The sequence below is a fragment of the Tamandua tetradactyla genome, chromosome 18 (assembly GCF_023851605.1).
Source record: "Tamandua tetradactyla isolate mTamTet1 chromosome 18, mTamTet1.pri, whole genome shotgun sequence".
In the NCBI taxonomy this organism is placed as follows: domain Eukaryota; kingdom Metazoa; phylum Chordata; class Mammalia; order Pilosa; family Myrmecophagidae; genus Tamandua; species Tamandua tetradactyla.
The window spans coordinates 76,177,986-76,198,147 of NC_135344.1; the positions used below are offsets into that span (position 1 = coordinate 76,177,986).

Here is a 20,162-nt window from a genome sequence, read left to right on the forward strand (position 1 = left end):
CTCTTTATATGCATTTTGATCTTCAAAATGAGGAAAGCAGTTTGGGGAAGCTCTTTTGGCAAGAGTCTCTCTTTTTCTCTCACATCTCTTCTTCAATAAGACCCTATAAAACCTCAAAGCAGGATTTCCCATCACCTTTTCCTATCTTTTAAATAACTGCTTATGTTTGATGGCCTTGAAAAATTTTTAAAGAAGCAAAGCAACTTAATCAGGAGACCTGGAACCTGTCAACTCCACTCTAATAAGATTTGTGAACTTAGGCAAGGAATTTAACATTCGTGACCATCTTTTTTCAACTATAAAAGTAGGTGGTTGGATGGCATATTCTTGATGGCCCTTCTACTTCAAAAGTGGACGACGACTTCGATTCGTGGAGCCTGCCCATGCCAAAAGAAAAAAAAAGTATACAATCAAAGTAAACTTCTTTCCTGACTCTTCTTTTTCAAAGTCAACACTAAAAACTTGCAGATATGGTTCTAGGAAAATTAAAATTTCAGTTTACGTGAATTTAAAGGTAACATTCAATTTTTTTTTTGGCCTAATAATGCAGGATATTTTAATTTCACTCTTAATTACTTTTTCTTCTTAAGTTTTTTATTCTGAAATAATTTCAAATTTATAAGACTGTTATAAAAATAAGACAAAACCTGCACAGAGAACTCCAACATTCACCCCTCTTTCCAGATACCCAGATTTACCAATTTCAACTTTTTGCCACATTTCATGTATCATTTTATCTATCCATTCAGCTCATCTATCAATTTATCTTCCTATCACTTTTCTAAACATTTGAAAGTAGATTGTATATACTTCTTGAAAACATAATATTTCTATGTACGTTTCCTTAAGAACAAGGATACTCACTTATTTAATTATCTTCATACAGTTATCAAGTTTAAGAGAGTTAAAATTTATATAAAGTTTTCAGTCTATATTCTAATTTCTTCTTATGTCCCTACAATGTCCTTAGGCTTTTCCTCCCCCATTATTAGATGTAGTCCAGGCTCACATATTGTCTTTATTTGCTCTGCCTTTTTTTTTTAATTTATGGGACCATATATATACAGCATGAACTTTCCCACCATCCCAAACAGAGACTTTACCCCATTAAGCACTATCTCCTCATTTCCCCTGCTCCCCATTCCTGGTAACCTGTACTCCACTTTCATGTCTCTATGTCTGCATATTCTAGCTATTTCATGCAGGTGGAATCACACAAACTCTGTTCCTTTTTATCTGACTTGTTTCACTCAACATGATGTGTTCAAGGTTTATCCATCTTGAAGCATCTATATAAAGTTCATCCTTTTTAAGGCTGAGTCATATTCCCGTGTATGCATATATTATATTTCGTTTATCCATTCATCTGCTGGTGGACATTCGGGTGGATTTCACCTTTTGGCTTTTGTGGCATTATTCACAACACTGTTTTACAGATATCTGGACGAGTCCATGTTTTCAATTCTTTGGGATATATACCTAGAAATGGGATTGCATGGTCCTATGGTAGCTCTATGTTTAACTTTCTAAGGAATATCCAAGCTGTTTTCCATAGCAGCTGCTCCAATTTACATTTTTAGGGTCAAGATGGCGGCTGAACAACGTGCGCATTTTAGTTCGTCCTCCAGAACAACTACTAAATAACCAGAAACAGTACAGAACAGCTCCTGGGGCCACGTCAGTGACCAGACACAGCGTACCCCAGTCTGGACCAGCTGGACTGGCTGCGAGCACCTCCCCGAACAGTGAGTTCCCAAAGCTGCGGCGGCCAGCGCCCCTCCCCCACAGGCCACTTCCCAGAGGAGAAAGGAAAGGACTTTACCAGCAGCAGGGACTGGGCACAATCAAACGCCAATTGTGGAACTAATTAACAAATTCTGACTACTAAAAATAGGCCCCCGGCTTAGGTGAACCTGATCAAAGCGGAGGTTGCTCATTTTTGCCCTGGTGCCAAGGGGGCAGGACTGACAGAAAAAGGGGAAAAAAAAAAGAAGGAAACAGAGGTTTTTGTGGCTGTGTATCTACAAAGGCTTGACTGCCTCTGGATACAGCAGCAGGACTTTTCAGGCTGCAACTGCCCCAGGCATAGGCAGAAGTGAGCTCTTTTGGGGGCTTGTCTGGAGCCTGTGCCTTCCCCAGGGGCGGGGTGAAGCCCAACTCAGGTGGAATCCCTCCATCAAGGAATTCAGACACCAGGGCTTGGTAATTTGAAGCCATTAAAACCAGCCTACAACCTCTCCTCTCTCTCCACCACGCCCCCAGCAGGGAGAGTCTGCCAAAGTTAAAGGTACTGCATCATCTTATGCTGGTGGGACCTGCAGTCAGACAAGCGCCACGCACAGGGCAGGATAAGAAAAACAGAGTCCAGAGACTTCACAGGAAAGTCTTTCAACCTGCTGGGTCTCACCCTTGGAAAACTGATGCAGGTGACTCTTTCCTCCTGATAGGAGGCCAGTTTGGTCTGGGAAAATCTGGCTGGGGTCTATAATATCTAAATAGACCCTCCTAAGTGTGTGTGTGGGGGAAGGCACCACACAAGCAGGGCAAGAAACAAGAAAACAAGAACTGAAAAATTCTCCTCTGTTAAACAAAACTTAAGCTAAAGGTCCAGATAAAGCTGAATGGAATGCCAAAGAACAGATAGACAACAAATTCATCTAGCAAGAAAACCCTAGATAAAAGAAGTGAAAGCAATCTCCAGAATAAACTAATTAAGGTAATTAAATGCCTACACGCCAGCAAAAATTTACATTTTTACTAGCAACATAAGAGGGGGTCTATATTATTTTTGCAACTGTTCTGCAAGAATTGAATAAACTACTCCTTTTGCAGCTAGGTGAGCCACTGCTTCTTTCTAAGGAGAAATCAAAGTCTATGCCAGGTTCTGCAGCAGTAGCTCTGATCTCATGGCCACCATCTCAAGGGCTTTATTAGTGGGACAGTGCAAAGAGGGGAGGGCATCTGGGAAGTGGTGGAGGTGGTGTCAGTATGCGAGTGTTGACTATATTATGTAGCGCTTCCTCTTAGGATGGAAAAGGAGCTCCAAATGGCTCTCTCAGGTCTAGAGGGCCCTGAAGGAAGGGACCAGGTGGCAATGGGCATGGTCTCAACTCGCCTCCATTTCTAGCTGACACTGTGCCTTGTATAAATTTAGTTTGTAGAAAGGGTTTTGGTGCTTAAAAGAACGTCTGGAAGCCCCTCATCAAATGGGAAGGAAGGAAGGAAAAATGATAAAATGGAGAAGGCAGAAAAAGAGTAAGATTAGATTTCTGAGACTCCTTGCTATTTAGTCTCTATTGGTCTTCAATTACATCCCTGAGTCTCGACTTTGCCTTTGTTCATGGCACAACCTTTGCCAGGAATTCATTAAATCAGCAAACCCACCACCTCCCAGGGAGGGAGTAAGAAACCGAGATTTGGATCAGGCTGCAATTCTGTCCTCAGGGAAATTACAGTCCAGTAGAGGAGAAAAATGAAAACACACTAGGACACCACAAAGTTAAGTATTAGACAACAAAGTAGACGCCCTCTGCCAGGCTATGATGCTCATCTGATGCCAAAACCGGAATCCAGCCTCTTTCCTGAGGCTCCTCCAGCCATTTGAGCCGACTGGCTCCTACAGGCTCTGACGTTTGTGGTCTAGTCGTACACTAATCAGTCTGAAACATACTTGTGGACAGTGGGTGCTCACCAAATACCTACCATCATCCTTCTGGAGATGTCTTCCATTTCTCATTTAAATGATAACAACCAGAGGGCAGAGGGGTCTTATTTCTGCCTCTACCCTTGGTACTTAATGAAATGATATGTAATACAAAGGCATTCAATAAATATTTAACTGGAAAAACAAAGAAGCTGGTGAAAAGAACACACAGAAAAAGAGACAAAAGTACAGAACAGAAAATTACTATAACATGTGAATGAAGAGAGTCTGAGAAATGTGATGTGGATGTATTTAACAGCCTGTATGTGTGGGCATTTATATGTGAGCAAGTATGACCATTCCAAAATGCCTGGTTTAGGAACTTTCTAACATCAGGCATTAATTAAGGTAGGGAAAAAATTCCTCAATGTCTTTTCCTGCTGCTAGGGTAGAACTTAAAAATTCTGGAATTGGGGGAACTTCTGGGAAAGATGGTACAGTAGGGAGGTTCAGGACTCACTCCTCATCCAGAACCGGCTAGTGGACAGGCAGGACCTGCCTGGGGGTCTGGAGGCCAGGGGGGCACTTTATAGCATCCAGAGAAGAGCAGGAAGAAGAGGCTGAGAAGCCACAGTAAAGAACTGTGAGTAGTTTGCTTTGTAGTGGTTGCTGGTGCCCATCCCCCATTCTTGAGGCAGGATACCTTGGGGTCTGGTCCGTGGCTGGCTGCTGCGAATGGAGAGGGATGTGGAATTCCTCTTCCCCAAGAATGGGTGGGTCATGGCTGGACACTCATCAGGGCTTTTGATCCATGAGTTTGGATCTCAGGGTCCTGGCTCTGAACTGCTGTTTCAGCCAGGCCTGAACAGGGTCAGCTGCAGCAACTGTTTCAACTCCACCCCCAAAAGGAGTGAAGGCAGTGGAGGTTTAAAGACACAGGGCTTCCTTAGGGCTATGAGGAAGTTTGCTAAAGGGTGTCATCTGTTGGGCAGGCCAGGAAAGTGTAGCTTTGGGGAGTTGCAAAAAAAAGGCTTTCCTGATGCTTTCTCCAGGGCTCTTAGGAGTGGGTCTGTGTCTGAGTCAATGAAAGGAGTGTGAAAAAACACTATAGAGACAAAACAAAAACAAAGAGGATAGAATGAGATTCCCAGAGAATGAAGAGAGGAAAGGAAGCTTTCCCTGGGGTGAAACAACTGCTCAAATAGTGAAATCTTAAAAATTATACTTCATATCCAGGACAAAAATCAGATGATGAAAAACTAAAAAACTTTGATCAGTTAAACCCAGGCAGTTCTAAAGGACTAGAACAAATTGAACCATGTGTCAAAGATGAGCCTTAATGCAAAGCCAATTAACAATAAACCGGAGGCAAGAGAGAGAAAATGACCCTCAGAGTAAACTCATCAAGATAATCAGATGCCTAGACATCAGTTAAAAATTATGAGCCATAATAAGAAATAAGATATGGCCCAAAGGAACAAATCAAAACTTTAGAGGAGACATAGAATTTGGAATGACTAATCAAAGATGTACAAATAAATCTCCAATCAATTCAAGGAGATGAAGGAAAATATGGCTGAAGAGATAAAGGATATTAAGAAAACACTGAGTCAACTTTTTAATTCTTTAAGAAGAATTAAAAAGTATACAAAGAAACAGAAATTATGGGAATGAAAGGCACAACAGAAGAGATTAAAAATACACTAGAGATTCCCAGCTCATGCACTGCCCCCTCCCCGCCCCCCCAAATTCACTAGAAGCATACAACAGCAGATATGAACAGGCAAAAGAAAGAATCAGCAAACTAGAACAGAGAACAATTGAAATCTTACAGAGAGAAGAAGAGAGAGAGAAAAGAATGGAAAAAACTGAGAAGGGTCTCAGGGAACTGAAGGACAGCACAAAGCACAAAAATATATGTCATGAGTGTTCCAGAAGGAAAAGAGAAGGGAAAATGGCAGAAAGAATATCTGAGGAAATAATGGCTGGAAATTTCCCAACGCTTATGAAAGATACAAATATATATGTCCAATGTGCTCCAAACAGAATAAATACTAACAGACCTACCCCAAGACACATGTTAATCAGAATGTCAAATGCCAAAAATAAAGAGAGAATCCTGTAAGCATCAAGGGAAAAGCGACCCGTCACAGATAAAGGAATGGTAATAAGACTAAGAGCCGATTTCTCATCATAAACTATGGAGGCAAGGTGGAAGTGGTATGATATCTTTAAGGTACTGAAATAGAAGAACTGCCAGCTAAGAACTCTTTATCTGGAAAAACTGTCCTTCAAAAATGAGGGAGAATTTAAAATATTCACAGATAAACAAAAACTGAGAGAGGACAAGAGACCTGTCCTATAAGAAATACTAAAGAGAGTTCTGCAGGCTGAAAGGAAAAGATAGGAGAGAGTGGGTAGAAGAACTGTGAAGAAATGAAGATTATCAGTAAAGGTAACTAACAGGATAAAAAGAGAGAGAGAGAAAAGATATAATATATGAAAACCAAAGGATAAAATGGCAGAATCCTGCTTTTACAGTAATAACACCAAATGTTAATGGATTAAACTCCCCAATCAAAACACAGAAACTGGCAGAATAAATTTAAAAAGTATGCTGTCTATAAAGTCACCTTAGACTCAAAGGTGCAAATAGGTTGAAAGTGAAAGGTTGGAAAAAGAAACCAAAAAAGAGCTACAGTAGCGATACTAACATCAGTCCAAAGAGACTTTAAATGCAAAACTGTTATAACAAAGAAGGACACTATATATTAATAAAAGGTGAAATTGAGAAAGAATAAGTAATCATCATAAATATTTATGCAGCTAACCATGGTGCCCCAAAGTACATGAGGCAAACACTGGCAAAACTGAAGGGAGAAATAGGTCTCTACAGTAGCAGTTGGAGACTTCAATACACTACTCTCACCAATAGAACATCTAGGCAGAGGAACAATAAGGAAACAGAGAACTTGAATAACATGATAAATGAACTAGAACTAACAGACATATAAAAAATACTGCACACCAAAGCAAGTGCTCTTGGGTCATTCTCCAAGATAGACCAGGTGTTGGGTCACAAAAAAGTCTCAATATATTTTAAAAAAGATTGAAATCATACAAAGCACTTTCATTGACCATAATGGAAGCAGCAACAGCCAGAGAACTGGAAAATTCACAAATATATGGAATTTAAACAACACACTCAATCAGTGGATCAAAGAAGAATGTGCAAGGGAAATCAGTAAATATCTTGCGACAAACGAAAACGACAACACAACATATCAAAACTTACATGATGCAGCAAAGGCGAAGCTGAGGGAAATTTATAGCCCTAAATGTTTACAAAGAAGAAAGAGCTAAAATCAAAGATTCAACTGCACACTTGAGTAATACAGAAGAACAGCAAACTAATTCCAAAGCAAGCAGAAGGAAAGAAAAACAAAGATTAGAACAGAAATAAATGAAACTGAAAAAAAAAGAGAAAATTAAAATTAAAAGTTGGTTCTTTGAGAAGAGCAATAAAGGTGACTATATTTAGCTACACTGACAAAGAAGAAAAGAGAGAAGATGCAAATACATAAAAACAGAAATGAGAGGTGGGACATTACTACTGACCCCACAGAAATAAAAGGGATCATAAGAGGATATTATGAACGATTGTATGCCCAAAAATCAGACAACCAAGAGGATATGGAGAAATTCCTAGAAACACATGAACAAACTACACTGACTCTAGGAGAAATATAGGACCTAAACAGACCGATTACAAGTAAAGAGATGGAATCAGTCATCAAAAGCCTATCAACAACAAAAAAGCCCAGGACCAGATCGCTTCACAAATGAAATCTACTGATTGTTCCAATAAGAATTAATACCAATCATGTTCAAACTCTTCCAAAAATTGAAGAAGGGATATACTACCTAACTCATTCTAAGAAACCAACATCACTCTAAAACCAAAGCCAGATAAAGATACTACAGGAAAAGAAAACTTCAAACCAATCTCTCTAATGAATAAAGACGTAAAATTCCTTGACAAAATATTGCAAATTGAATCCAATAGCACATTAAAAGAATTAAACACCATAATCAAGTGCTATTTAACCCAGGTATTCAAGGGTGGTTCTGCGTAAGAAAATCAATTAATGTAATACACTGCATTAACATATCAAAGGGAAAAAACACATGATCATCTTGATTGATACAGAAAAGGCATTTGAAGAATCCAGTATCTTTTCTTGATAAAACCACATAGAAAAATAGGGATAGAAAGAAACCTACTCAACACGATAAAGGCATATACGAAAAACCCATAGCAAACATCATACTCAATGGTGAAAGACTGAAAGTTTTCCAAGATCTGGAACAATACAAAGATGCCCACTGTCAAAACTAATATTCAACATTGTACTGAAAATTACAGTCAGAGCAGTTAGGCAAGAAAAAGATATAAAAGGCATCCAAATTGGAAAGGAAGAAATAAAACTTTCACTATTTCTAGATGACATGATCCCATTATATAAAGCCCCCCAAAATCTACAACAAAGCTACTAGAGTTAATAAATGAGTTCAGCAAACTGGCAAATATAAGATCAATAAGCAAAAGTCAGTAGTGCTTCTATTCATTAATAATGAGAAATCTCGGAGGATGAAAAAAATTTCATTTACAACAGCAATAAAAAGAATCAAATACCTAGGAATAAATTTAACCAAGGATGTAAAGGACTTATACTCAAAAAACTACAAAACAACAAGTTCAAGAAATCAAAGACCTAAATACATGGAAGGACATTCTGTGTTCATGAAATTGGGAGACTAAATATCATTAAGATGACAATTCTACCCAAATTAATTTACAGATTCAAGGCCATCCCAATACAAATTCCAACACTGTATCTTGCAGAAATGGAAGAGCCAATTATCAAATTTATTTGGAAGGGTAAGGGGTCCCCAAAAGCCAAAAACATCTTGAAGAGGAATAAAGTTGGAGGATTCACACTTCTTAATATTAAAGCCATATAACAAATCTACAATGATGAAAACAACATGGCACTGGCATAAAGATTGGCTAATAGAAATGAATTGAGAGTTTAGAAACAGACCCTCACATGTATGGCCTATTGATGTTTAACAATGCTGCCTAGTGCACTCAACTGGGAAAGAATACTCTCTTCAACCAATGGTACTGGGAGAAGTAGATATCCATATACAAAGAATGAAAGAGGACTACTACCGCACACCATACATAACAATAAACTCAAAATGGATTAAAGACCTAAATATAAGAACCTGGATCATAAACTCCTAGAAGAAAATGTGGGGAAGCATCTTCAAGATCTTGTGGTAGGTAATAGTTTCTTAGACTTTACACCCAAACCACAAGAAGAAAGAAAAAGTAGATAAATGAAGCCTCCTCAAAATTAAAAACTTTTGTGCTTCAAAGGACTTTGTCAAGAAAACAAAAAGGCACTCTTCTCAATGGGAGAAAGTATTTGGAAACCACATATCTGATAAGGGCTTAATATCCAGAATAAATAAAGAATCCTATAATTCAGCAATAAAAACACAAAAAGCCCAATTAAAAAATGGAGTACACATTTTTCCAAAGAGGAAATACAAATGGCTAAAAAGTACATGAAAAGATGCTCAACATCACTAGCTATTAGGGGATGCAAGTCAAAACCACCATGAGATAACATTTCACACTTACTAGAATGGCCACTAGTAAAAAAAAACAGGAAACTACAAGTGTTGGAGCAACGTGAAGAAATAAGGACACTCATTCTTTGCTGTTTTAAAATGATGCAACTGCAGTGGCAGACAGTTTGGTGGTTCCTCAGGAAGCTAAGTACAGAACTGCCATATGATCTGGCAATCCTGCTACTACGTGTATACTCAGAAGAACTGAAAGCAGGGACAGGAATAGACATTTGCCCACTGATGTTCTAGCAACATTATTTACAATTGCAAAAAGATAGAAACATACAGAAGGACAAATGCTGTATGATCTGACCGATGTGAAATAATTATAGGAAGCAAACTCACAGAGTTAGAATCTAGAATACAGGTTATCAGGGGACGGACTGGGTAGAGAATGGGGAGCTGATGCTTACTTTGTATAGAATTTCTATTTAGGTTGATTATAAAGGGATTATAAAAGGATAGTGGTGATGGTAGCACATTATTGTGAGTATAATTAACAACACTGAATCATGTTTGTGAATGTGGTTGAAAGGGGAACTTTAGGGTCATGCATGCCACTATACGGAAAGCTAGAAGATGAAACAAGGAACTGTATAATATAGTGAACCCTGCTGTATATGAAGGTGGTTAATTGTACAAATACATGAATTAGAACTAATGTATATCACAGCTACAAGGTGTTAATAATACGGTGGTATATGGGATAAATTTACCTAATGCAATCTATGGACTACATTTAACAATAATATCTTAATCTTTTTCCATCTGCTATAACAAGTGTTAACAGCAGGGGTTATATGGGAATGTTGTATTTTTTACATGACTTTTTTGTAAACGTACAACTTTTGCAATTAAAAAATGACAATAATTAAAAAACATACTAAATGGAATAGAAAGTATTACATATGGCATAATTCCATTTACAAAGAATGCAAATACAAACAAATTTATTGAGTCAGAATTAGATTAGTGGTAATGTAGGGTTGGAGGATAGAAGGATTGAGGTGATTGCTAAGGGGTTTGTGTTTTTCTTTTTGGAATAATGAAAATGTTCTTTTTTTTTTGTATTAATTTTATTCCATTTTCTGTATAACTTTAAAGCAGATCAAGGTTTATTTTCACAGGCTTCAAGAAATGGTTAAAAGTCACAGGACAATCTCTCTCCCACCAAAATGTTGCATATTTTGGTAAGTGTTTGTCCTAGAGGGAAAGACTGAAATTTACATTAGCGGTGCTGTGCAAGATTCTGACATAAATGGAGACCTAAATCCAGCCTGCCGTAGAGGTTTTAGTCCTCTGTTCAGGTACCTGGACAGAAGCCATAAGCTGTTGAGCATGACAGGAAAAGAAGGCAGTAAGGATGGATTGCAGGCACCTAGCATGTGAGGAGAAAGGAATGCCAGATTCCTTGGAATGGTGTGTTGTTTCCTCCCCACCCCGCTCCCCCACAACTTCAAGTCATCTGTATAGGAAGTTGCTCGGCGGAGATCCCAGAGAAAGGGTCGAAGACTCCCTCAACTACCCTGGTACAAGTCACTGCTACAGCAGCTGGTCGAGGAGAACCTACCATCTCATAGTCAAGGCAGATCCAGGATGGAATGCAAAATAAAAGAAATGCATATAGGGAACAATTTTGCTTGGAATGTGAGATGGCCAAGCCTCAGCCACTGGGCCAGTGCAACTTTTGTCTTACTTGTCAATAGTGAAAAATTAATTTGGTTAGAAGATCTAACTGGAAACACACCAGTTGCTGCTATCCTCATGCGCTCACTGTTAGTAAAAGACCTGTGCAAAGCACATTCTGATTTCTTAATTCCTAAAAACTGTTTTATTCTTCCCGAAATAAAGTAACCCTCAGAGCTGAAAACTAAACCCATTAATCTTGGTCTGAAGTTCCAAAAGAATAGACTTGTGGTGTGATTGAGCTGATATGGAAAAGCTATCCCTTCTTGAAGATTATCAGCTGACCCCACTCCAAATCTTAATCTGAATTATATTTCAGTGAAGGCAGGTAGATGTGCTTCTCAGAACAGAAAAGCGGTTTAAGAGCAGGAAGGTAGATGAAACCTAGAAAAGAACCATTTTGATACAGATTTATCTCATGGTGTGAAGAAAGAGGGCAAAGAACCAGTGGCACTTCACTTATCCAACAACTGCTGTCAGTGTGGTGACCAACTTTTAGCCATCCATATGGTCTTGAACTGCTCAGGGACCGGGAACTCGATAAAGTTATCACTTTCTGGAAGAATAAGGACATTCATCTCAGATTTGGCACTGAATATCTTACAATCCAGGGAATTCTTGCTCATATAAGCATGGCAGCCATCTGTTTTGCTGATGGAAATGGTTGGCAGTTTAATCTGAACTTTGATATCCACACTACTGATTATCTCTACAATGCCCACCATATCATTGAACACCAATCCAAGTTTCTTACTGTTATCTACTGTAATGGAGTTAATTTTGCCCCTGATCTGCAATGCTGTGTCGACACACTTGTACATGTTAGCCACCTGCTCCAGCTCTGTATCATCAATCACCAGGTTAGAAACATTCTAATTTTCCACTCTTCACTTCTTGCCTTCCAGTTACAGTAGAACTGGCTCTTTCTTTGGGGCTGCTTTGAGGGAAGGAATGACGCCTTTTATGTGCGGAAAATGCTTTGGGGCCATTGTGTACTGGACCACTCTGAGCCTTCAGGGCAGGGTTCTTGGTTTGTTTTTTTTTTTCACGGTTCACCTTGGATTAAGTTCAATAAAAAGCAAAGGGTATACAAATATTTACAACAATTTTAAAGAAAAAAATGGCCCTATTAAAATGGTCCCAACAATGAACTCAGAAGTCTATGGCAAATAGGTGCTCTGATGAACTATTTATAAATACTTTAGTTAGGTACAGTTGTACTGAAAGAGTTCACTTAAAATTTTCAAATAATTGTTCCTGTTAATCCTCGAACTGTGCTTATCATAGTTTAACATTTCTATTAAATGTGTGTGTTGAATTTCATGTTATCCAAGTGTAGTAGCTTCCCCTTACCATTTACTGTTAAGGACTTCAACTGGCCATCTTCTCCACCTTTACTTTCTTGACTATTCTCAGTAGTTCTCTTTGTAATGATTTTTCTGCCATTAACTAGTTTAGTAGAGGTTGATATGGAGTTGAAGTTGCCAATTCTACCACCAAAGGATGTTGAAGAAACTGAAGTAAGGGTCCCGTGTCCCAATGTACCAAATGAAGCAAATCTGTTTCAAAAGAAGAAAATCCATCTCCAAAAGACGGAAACCCACAGACGGCAGAGAAAAAAATCCGTTTCTGATTCCACAGAGGCCTCTTCAATTTCCAAAAAACTTCTCAAATGGGTCTTTGCAGAAGTGAAATGAAAATGGCTCCCCTCCATCAAAAAATTTAAGACATCATCTGGATTATGGAATATAAAAGGGCAGGGTTCTTGTGGTCTTCATGTCATCAGATACATGTTTCTGAGCATGTGTAATACTCTCCCCCTGATTAATTTGGGAAGAGTGCTGAAGATGAAGCACAGTCATCTGAGCCTGAATTGGTCGGGACTGGGTGGGGGGAGATGGACCTGGTTGAAGGGGTGGGGGTGGGAGGACTCCATCCAGCTGAGGGTCCAGATATCAATCCACTCAGTTCTTTGCCACAGGGTCCTTTTGCTCCAGACCAGCTCAGTGGTATGATACTCCTTAATGTAAGCCTGCTGCTCTGTCCATATACTCAAGTAAGCTTTGACCCAGCCCACATGCTCCTTATCCACATCTTTTGTACTCCTTGAGGACTTGATTTGTATAAAATATGGCAGCACCATTCATTTCTTTCATGTAAGGCCCAGGCTTGGGAGTCAAAGCCACTCAACCCAGGGCCTGGATGCTTTCACTTACAGCTGACAGGTGATTGAACAACTTGCTGGCTCAGTTCTTCTCTCAAAAGATTATCACTTTTTGGATCTGCTCTGAGATGGGTGCCAACAATTTAGAAAGCTTATTACCTGTTGGATGCTGGCACTGAGAGGCTGCAGTCAAGAGAGCCTACTCCAACTTCAAGCCTGTGTGGACCATCTCCGCATGTTTCTGCATATTTCCCCCAATCTCTTTACTGATCCTCACGTACTCTGCTACAGGATCGGCAAGAAGCACGTCAAATGCTTGCACATAAGGAGACAATCCTTTGGATTACTGTCTCCATATCCACGGTGCATGTCAGAGACCTGGGATACTGCTTCCTGCACAGTGGATGTATAATCTTTCTACAAGATTTGCACGTCAGCCAAATTGCACCACCTTGGAATGGTGAACAATTGCTCTCCACTTCTGGCAAGAACTGCTCAGCAATCTTCCCTAAATGTTCTTAATAAGATGTCTACTGATTGTGGGATGGACTATGTGGTATGTGAAGGTATCACAATAAAACTTCTTTTAAAACAAAATAAAAAAAAAAATTCTGGAAATGGAAGAGATCTGGAGATCACCGAATGAAATGCCCTCATCAGATGGATGGCAATGGCAGCTGACAAGATGCAGCATCCTATTGTAGGCTTTGGAACCCGAACCAGAACCAGGGCAGGTTCTGTACAGACAACAGTCTTCACTAGTTTACACTGTCAGGAAAACTTTGCAAGGGCTATGCGGTGTGTCATTCATGTCTATATAAACTTCAATTAATATCTAGCATTATCAAAGACATTCTTCTGAGTTTGTTTTAACCAGCCAGGAGGTAATCTGAAAGCAGTTTAATTTAAGACATCTTGGTAGGATGAACCAAACTACCCAACCACTGTTTTTTTTTTATTAATCAAAAAAAAAAGAAAAGAAATTAACACAACATTTAGAAATCATTCCAATCTACACATGCACTCAGTAATTCTTAGTATCATCACATAGATGTATGATCATCATTTCTTAGTACATTTGCATCGATTTAGGAAAAGAACTAGCAAAACAGCAGAAAAAGATATAGAATGTTAATATAGAGAAGAGAATTAAAATAATAATACTAATAAAATATATATATATACAAAAAAAGGAAAAAGAAAAAAGCAAAAACAAAAGATACAAAGAAACGAACAAACAAACAAAAAACTATATTTCAGGTGCAGCTTCATTCAGTGTTCCAACATAGTTACATTACACTTAGGTATTATTGTGCTGTCCATTTTTGAGTTTTTGTATCTAGTCCTGTTGCACAGTCTGTATCCCTTCAGCTTCAATTACCCATTATCTTACCCTGTTTCTAACTCCTGCTGGTCTCTGTTACCAATGATATATTCCAAGCTGATTCTCGAATGTTGGTTCACATCAGTGGGACCATACAGTGTTTGTCCTTTAGTTTTTGGCTAGACTCACTCAGCATAATGTTCTCTAGGTCCATCCATGTTATTACATGCTTCATAAGTTTATTCTGTCTTAAAGCTGCATAATATTCCATCGTAGGTATATGCCACAGTTTGTTTAGCCACTCGTCTGTTGATGGATATTTTGGCTGTTTCCATCTCTTTGCAATTGTAGATAATGCTGCTATAAACGCTGGTGTGCAAATGTCCGTCTGTGTCTTTGCCCTTAAGTCCTTTGAGTAGATACCTAGCAGTGGTATTGCTGGGTCGTAATCCATTCTGCCATTCTATGTCTTTTGATTGGGAAATTCAGTCCATTAAATTGTAGTGTTATTACTGTTTGGATAATATTTTCCTCTACCATTTTGGCTTTTGTATTATATATATCATATCTGGTTTTCCTTCATTCTACACTTTACTCCATACCTCTCTCTTCTGTCTTTTCGTATCTGACTCTAGTGCTCCCTTTAGTATTTCTTGCAGAGCTGGTCTCTTGGTCACAAATTCTCTCAGTGACTTTTTGTCTATAAATGTTTTAATTTCTCCTTCATTTTTGAAGGACAATTTTGCTGGATATAGAAGTCTTGGTTGGCAGTTTTTCTCTTTTAGTAATTTAAATATATCATCCCACTGTCTTCTAGCTTCCATGGTTTCTGCTGAGAAATCTACATATAGTCTTATTGGGTTTCCCTTGTATGTGACAGATTGTTTTTCTCTTGCTGCTTTCAAGATCCTCTCTTTCTCTTTGACCTCTGACATTCTAACTAGTAAGTGTCTTGGAGAACGCCTATTTGGGTCTATTCTCTTTGGGGTGCGCTGCACTTCTTGGATCTGCCAATTTAGGTCTTTCATAAGAGTTGGGAAATTTTCAGTGATAATTTCTTCCATTAGTTTTTCTCCTCCTTTTCCCTTCTCTTCTTCTTCTGGGACACCCACAACACGTATATTTGTGCGCTTTATATTGTCATTCAGTTCCCTGATCCCCTGCTCAAGTTTTTCCATTCTTTTCCCTATAGTTTCTGTTTCTTTTTGGAATTCAGATGTTCCATCCTCCAGTTCACTAATTGTAGCTTCTGTCTCTTTAGATCTACCATTGTAGGTATCCATTGTTTTTTCCATTTTTTCTTCTTTGTCCTTCACTCCCATAAGTTCTGTGATTTGTTTTTTCAGATTTTCTATTTCTTCTTTTTGTTCAGCCCATGTCTTCTTCATGTCCTCCCTCAATTTATTGATTTGGTTTTTGAAGAATTTTTCCATTTCTGTTCGTATATTCAGCATTAGTTGTCTCAGCTCCTGTATCTCATTTGAACTATTGGTTTGTTCCTTTGACTGGGCCATATCTTCAATTTTCCGAGCGTCATCCATTATTTTCTGCTGGTGTCTGGGCATTTGATCAGATTTCCCTGGGTGTGGGACCTGGCTGATTGAAAGGTTTTTCTGTGAAATCTCTGGGCTCTGTTTTTCTTTTCCTGCCAAGTAGGTGGCGCTCGTGGTGCTCGTCTGTCTGCGGGGCCCACCAGTAAAAGATGCTGTGGCTCCTTTAACTTGCCAATCCGAATCTCGCAGCTGGCCCGGGAAACCGCGCGCCCCTCGGGTATCTCACTGCAGCGGATTCTCCCTGCCCGTTCAGCCGTTCCAGAATGGGGTACGCTGTCTTTTTGGTCTCTGTCGTGGCTCCGGGAGCTGTTTCGTATTGTTTCTGTTTCTTTAGTTGCTTTTCTGGAGGAGGAACTAAGACCCGCGCGTCTTACTAAGCCGCCATCTTCTCCGGAAGTCCCCTACCCAATCACTATTAAGATTGATAAATAAAATCTAGTGGGCCCAACATGGAGGCGTGCATACTAAGTCTCAAGTCAGCAAAACTAAAAATCTAAGCTAGTTTGTATTTCCTGTAAATGTGATACAGCCGATCAGTTATGGTCAAGTAACGTCCTCATTCTTAAGCAACCACCTATTTCCCACTAAGTAAAATGAAACTTAGTGTCAGCCAATCAGACCATTTCCTCACTTTCTTCCACATTCGCTCTCTGTGAGTTTCCCCTTTCCATCCCCTCAGCGGAGGTTCCTTCCACTTTATGAATAGGATGTGGCCTGATTCATCAATTGCTCAATAAAGCTGTGAAATTTGAAATCGGACAAAAAGTTTTTTTGTTTGTTTATCAAATTAAAGCTGTGCCTCATCAATAGAAACTTTATTAAAACTTAGATTTTATAAAGTCTAAATATGAAATATAGTTGATTGAAAAGAAAGCTTTCTGCTTATTGGTATAAGTTTTTTTTTGTTTTCTACTAGCACTGACTAAACAACTATGATTCATTGCGGCTTAAACCAGCAGTCAGCGAGGAAGGTCAGAGATAATTGTATCTAGCGCTAATCTCTCTTTTCAGTACCTTATTTCCTGCATAATATTCTGATGATGGGTATTTGGATGGAAATGATCTATATCTGATTTGCGTAGTATGTCCAGCAAATATCTCAAGATTCAGATTTGGAGCGTTAGCATCTTATCTTTAAAAATAAAGGTCATCTAAGAAGATTCTAGAGGCTATAAATATATCTCATTATGGGACTGGTGTATGTTATTGTCTCGGTGGAGGTGCATGACTGAGGACTAAGAAAGGAGTTAAAAGTAGGTCAGTAGGAATGAAGCTGAATGTGAGAGTGACAGAGGGAGGAGGGCTGGGGGCACAAATGAAATCAGAAGGAAAGACAGACAATAAAGACTGAGATGGTATAATCTAGGAATGCCTAGAATGTATAATGATAGTGACTAAATGTACAAATTTAAAAATGTTTTACATGAGGAAGAACAAAGGAATGACAATAATGCAGAGTGCTGAAAATAGATGGTAATTAATATTTTAAAACTTTAATGTATGTGCAAGACTAAAGCAAAAAATGTTTATTTGGTATAAAATTTATATTTTGACTAGTGCATTTCCTAATATAACTTATATAGACAGCTTAATTGAACACTATAAGTACATGGAACCTTGAGTAGGGCATGAAATTTTGGAGGTTTGTCCAGAGTGATGCCTCAATAAATCCCAGAGTAATTTGAACAGTGAATAAAAAAGTATTTGGAAAGTCCCCTTAGGGGAGTGGTGAGAAAAGGGGAAAATTCAACTTTCCCAAGTGGAGAATTCTTGATATTCTCACAAGCAGTGGGGACAATCAAAGCAATAGGCTGAGCCCTCAATCTTGGGGTCTGTTCACATGAAACTTAATCCTGTGAAGGATAGGCTAAACCTACTTAAAATTAGGCCTAAGAGGCACCCCCAAGAGAACCTCTTCTGTTGCTCAGATGTAGCCTCTCTCTCAGCCAACACAACAAGCAAACTCACTGCCCTTCCCCTCTCTATGTGGGACATGACTCCCAGGGGTGTGGACCTTCCTGGCAATGCGGGACAGAAATCCTAGAATGAGCTGGGACTCAGCATCAAGGGATTGAGAAAACCTTCTCGACCAAAAGGGGGGAACAGAGAAATGAGACAAAATAAAGTGTCAATGGCTGAGAGATTCCAAACAGAGTCGAGAGGTTATCCTGGAGGTTATTCTTATGCATTAAACAGATACCATCTTTTTTGTTAAGGTGTAATGGAGAGGCTGGAAGGAACTGCCTGAAAACGCAGAGCTGTGTTCCAGTAGCCATGTTTCTTGATGATGACTGAATAATGATATAGCTTTCGCAATGTGACTGTGCAATTGTGAAAACCTTGTGTCTGATGCTTCTTTTATCTACCTTATGGACAGATGAGTAAAACATATGGATTAAAAATAAATAAATAATAGGGGGAACAAATGTTAAAGCAAATTTAGTGGATTGAAATGCTAGTGATCAATGAAAAGGAGGGGTAAGGGGTATGGTATGTATGAATTTTTTTTGTTTTTTATTTCTTTTTCTGAATTGATGTAAATGTTCTTAGAAATGATCATGATGATGGATATAAAACTACGTGATAAAAAATGTTCATATTGTATGTTGGTTGGTTTTATTAATAAAAATTAAAAAAAAAAAAGGAAGGTGCGCTCAGCACACCCCTTTCCTTAGCTCAGCACTGCCCAGTTGAACTTTCTGTGATGATGGAAATGCTTCCCACAGGTGGCTATGTAAAAGACTGAGAAAATCCTCTTTTTTTTTTCTTTATGATATATGGTGGGGGTCACATTTCATTTTGGTGGCTATCCCCTTTATTGCAGCACCATTTGTTGAATTTTTGGGGGGTGGGGGGCATGGCAGGGAAAGTACACAGGCAGGGAATCAAACCTGGGTCTCCCACATGGCAGGCGAGAATTCTACCACTGAACTAACTTTGCACCCCGTAGATGCTCTTTTAATGTAAGCCATTGTCCCTATAGGTTAGCATGAATATATTTAAATACTTGTCTACTGGGTGTTAGGAATTAGAGATCAGAGTGAATTATGCACAGCCCCTCTTTGCAGGGTACTTGCAGTCTGCTGGGTAGGGGGATAGATATAAATGGATAATTACACAATAAAGTATTAAGTGCTCTAACTCTAATAATAGAGAGAAGGAAAGGTTGCTATGGAATCACAGACAAGGGGTCCTTATGGGGTAGCAGGGTCAGGATCATCTTCAGGGAAGGTAAGGTGTGCACTGACTACGAAAGGATGAAGAAGTGAGGGATTTCGGACTGTGCAGGAAAGAGCACTTGGCAATTGGCTGAAGAACACAATTTGCCGGAGGGAGTGATGTGAAACGAAACTGGTGGTGTTAGCAGGGATCAGTTTAATCACAGAGGTGCTTAATGTTAGGGAACGTGTCTCCTGTGAGTGTGGAAGAGGGGGCGTGACAAAGAACGGGTGGCTGTGAGGAGGATGAAATTGAGAGGAGGAGGTGAGGTCAGAAAGACTGGTAGAGAGAGACAGAGAGAGACAGAGAGAAGGCCGAGAGAAGGCAGAGAGTAATAAGGACATCGCCTCACTGCTCCTAAGGCTGAAGAAGAGTTTAGTTAAATCTTTGTGAATGGATTGACTGGACCAGGGCAGAGAATTGTTACAGGAGGGTGAGGAGGGTTTAAGAATTATCCCTCTGACCCTAACTCGGACGCATGTGGGAAGAAGAGCTAGCTTCTGGTTTTGGTACATGTGTCCTCTGGTTAGGCAGAGGGTGAGGGAGGAGGGAAGATGGAGTGAGAGTTCATTTTACTTGTGGGGTGGTTCTGAGGACCTCGCAGTGGTGACACCCAGCAGGGATGATGACCCAAATCTATTGGTTGAGGCAGAGAGAGATGCGGAAGCAACAGCATCCAGGTGGGTGCTGGAGGAAATGAGATTTTTCTCTCCAAAGCAGTAGGGGTATAGAGAGCGCTGTGAGGGCCAGGACCTGAAGAACCCCAGCAAAGGCCTTTCTTTTGGTGACCTGCTGATGGTTTCACTATTGCAGAAAGAGCAAACTCAAGCATGTGCATGTGTGACTAACAGGGAAAAATTAACAGACATG

General features: G+C 39.4%; 1 protein-coding gene and 2 pseudogenes across 17 annotated transcripts in view; all 3 read right to left on the reverse strand.

The window, feature by feature from the left end:
* The window catches only part of SPIRE1 (spire type actin nucleation factor 1), a 362,107-nt gene that overhangs the window by 14,433 nt on the left and 327,512 nt on the right, over positions 1-20,162 (reverse strand). The window lies entirely within an intron of this gene.
* On the reverse strand, positions 10,815-12,478 carry LOC143662780 (adenylyl cyclase-associated protein 1 pseudogene; annotated as a pseudogene).
* Positions 11,880-16,716, reverse strand: LOC143662782 (adenylyl cyclase-associated protein 1 pseudogene; annotated as a pseudogene).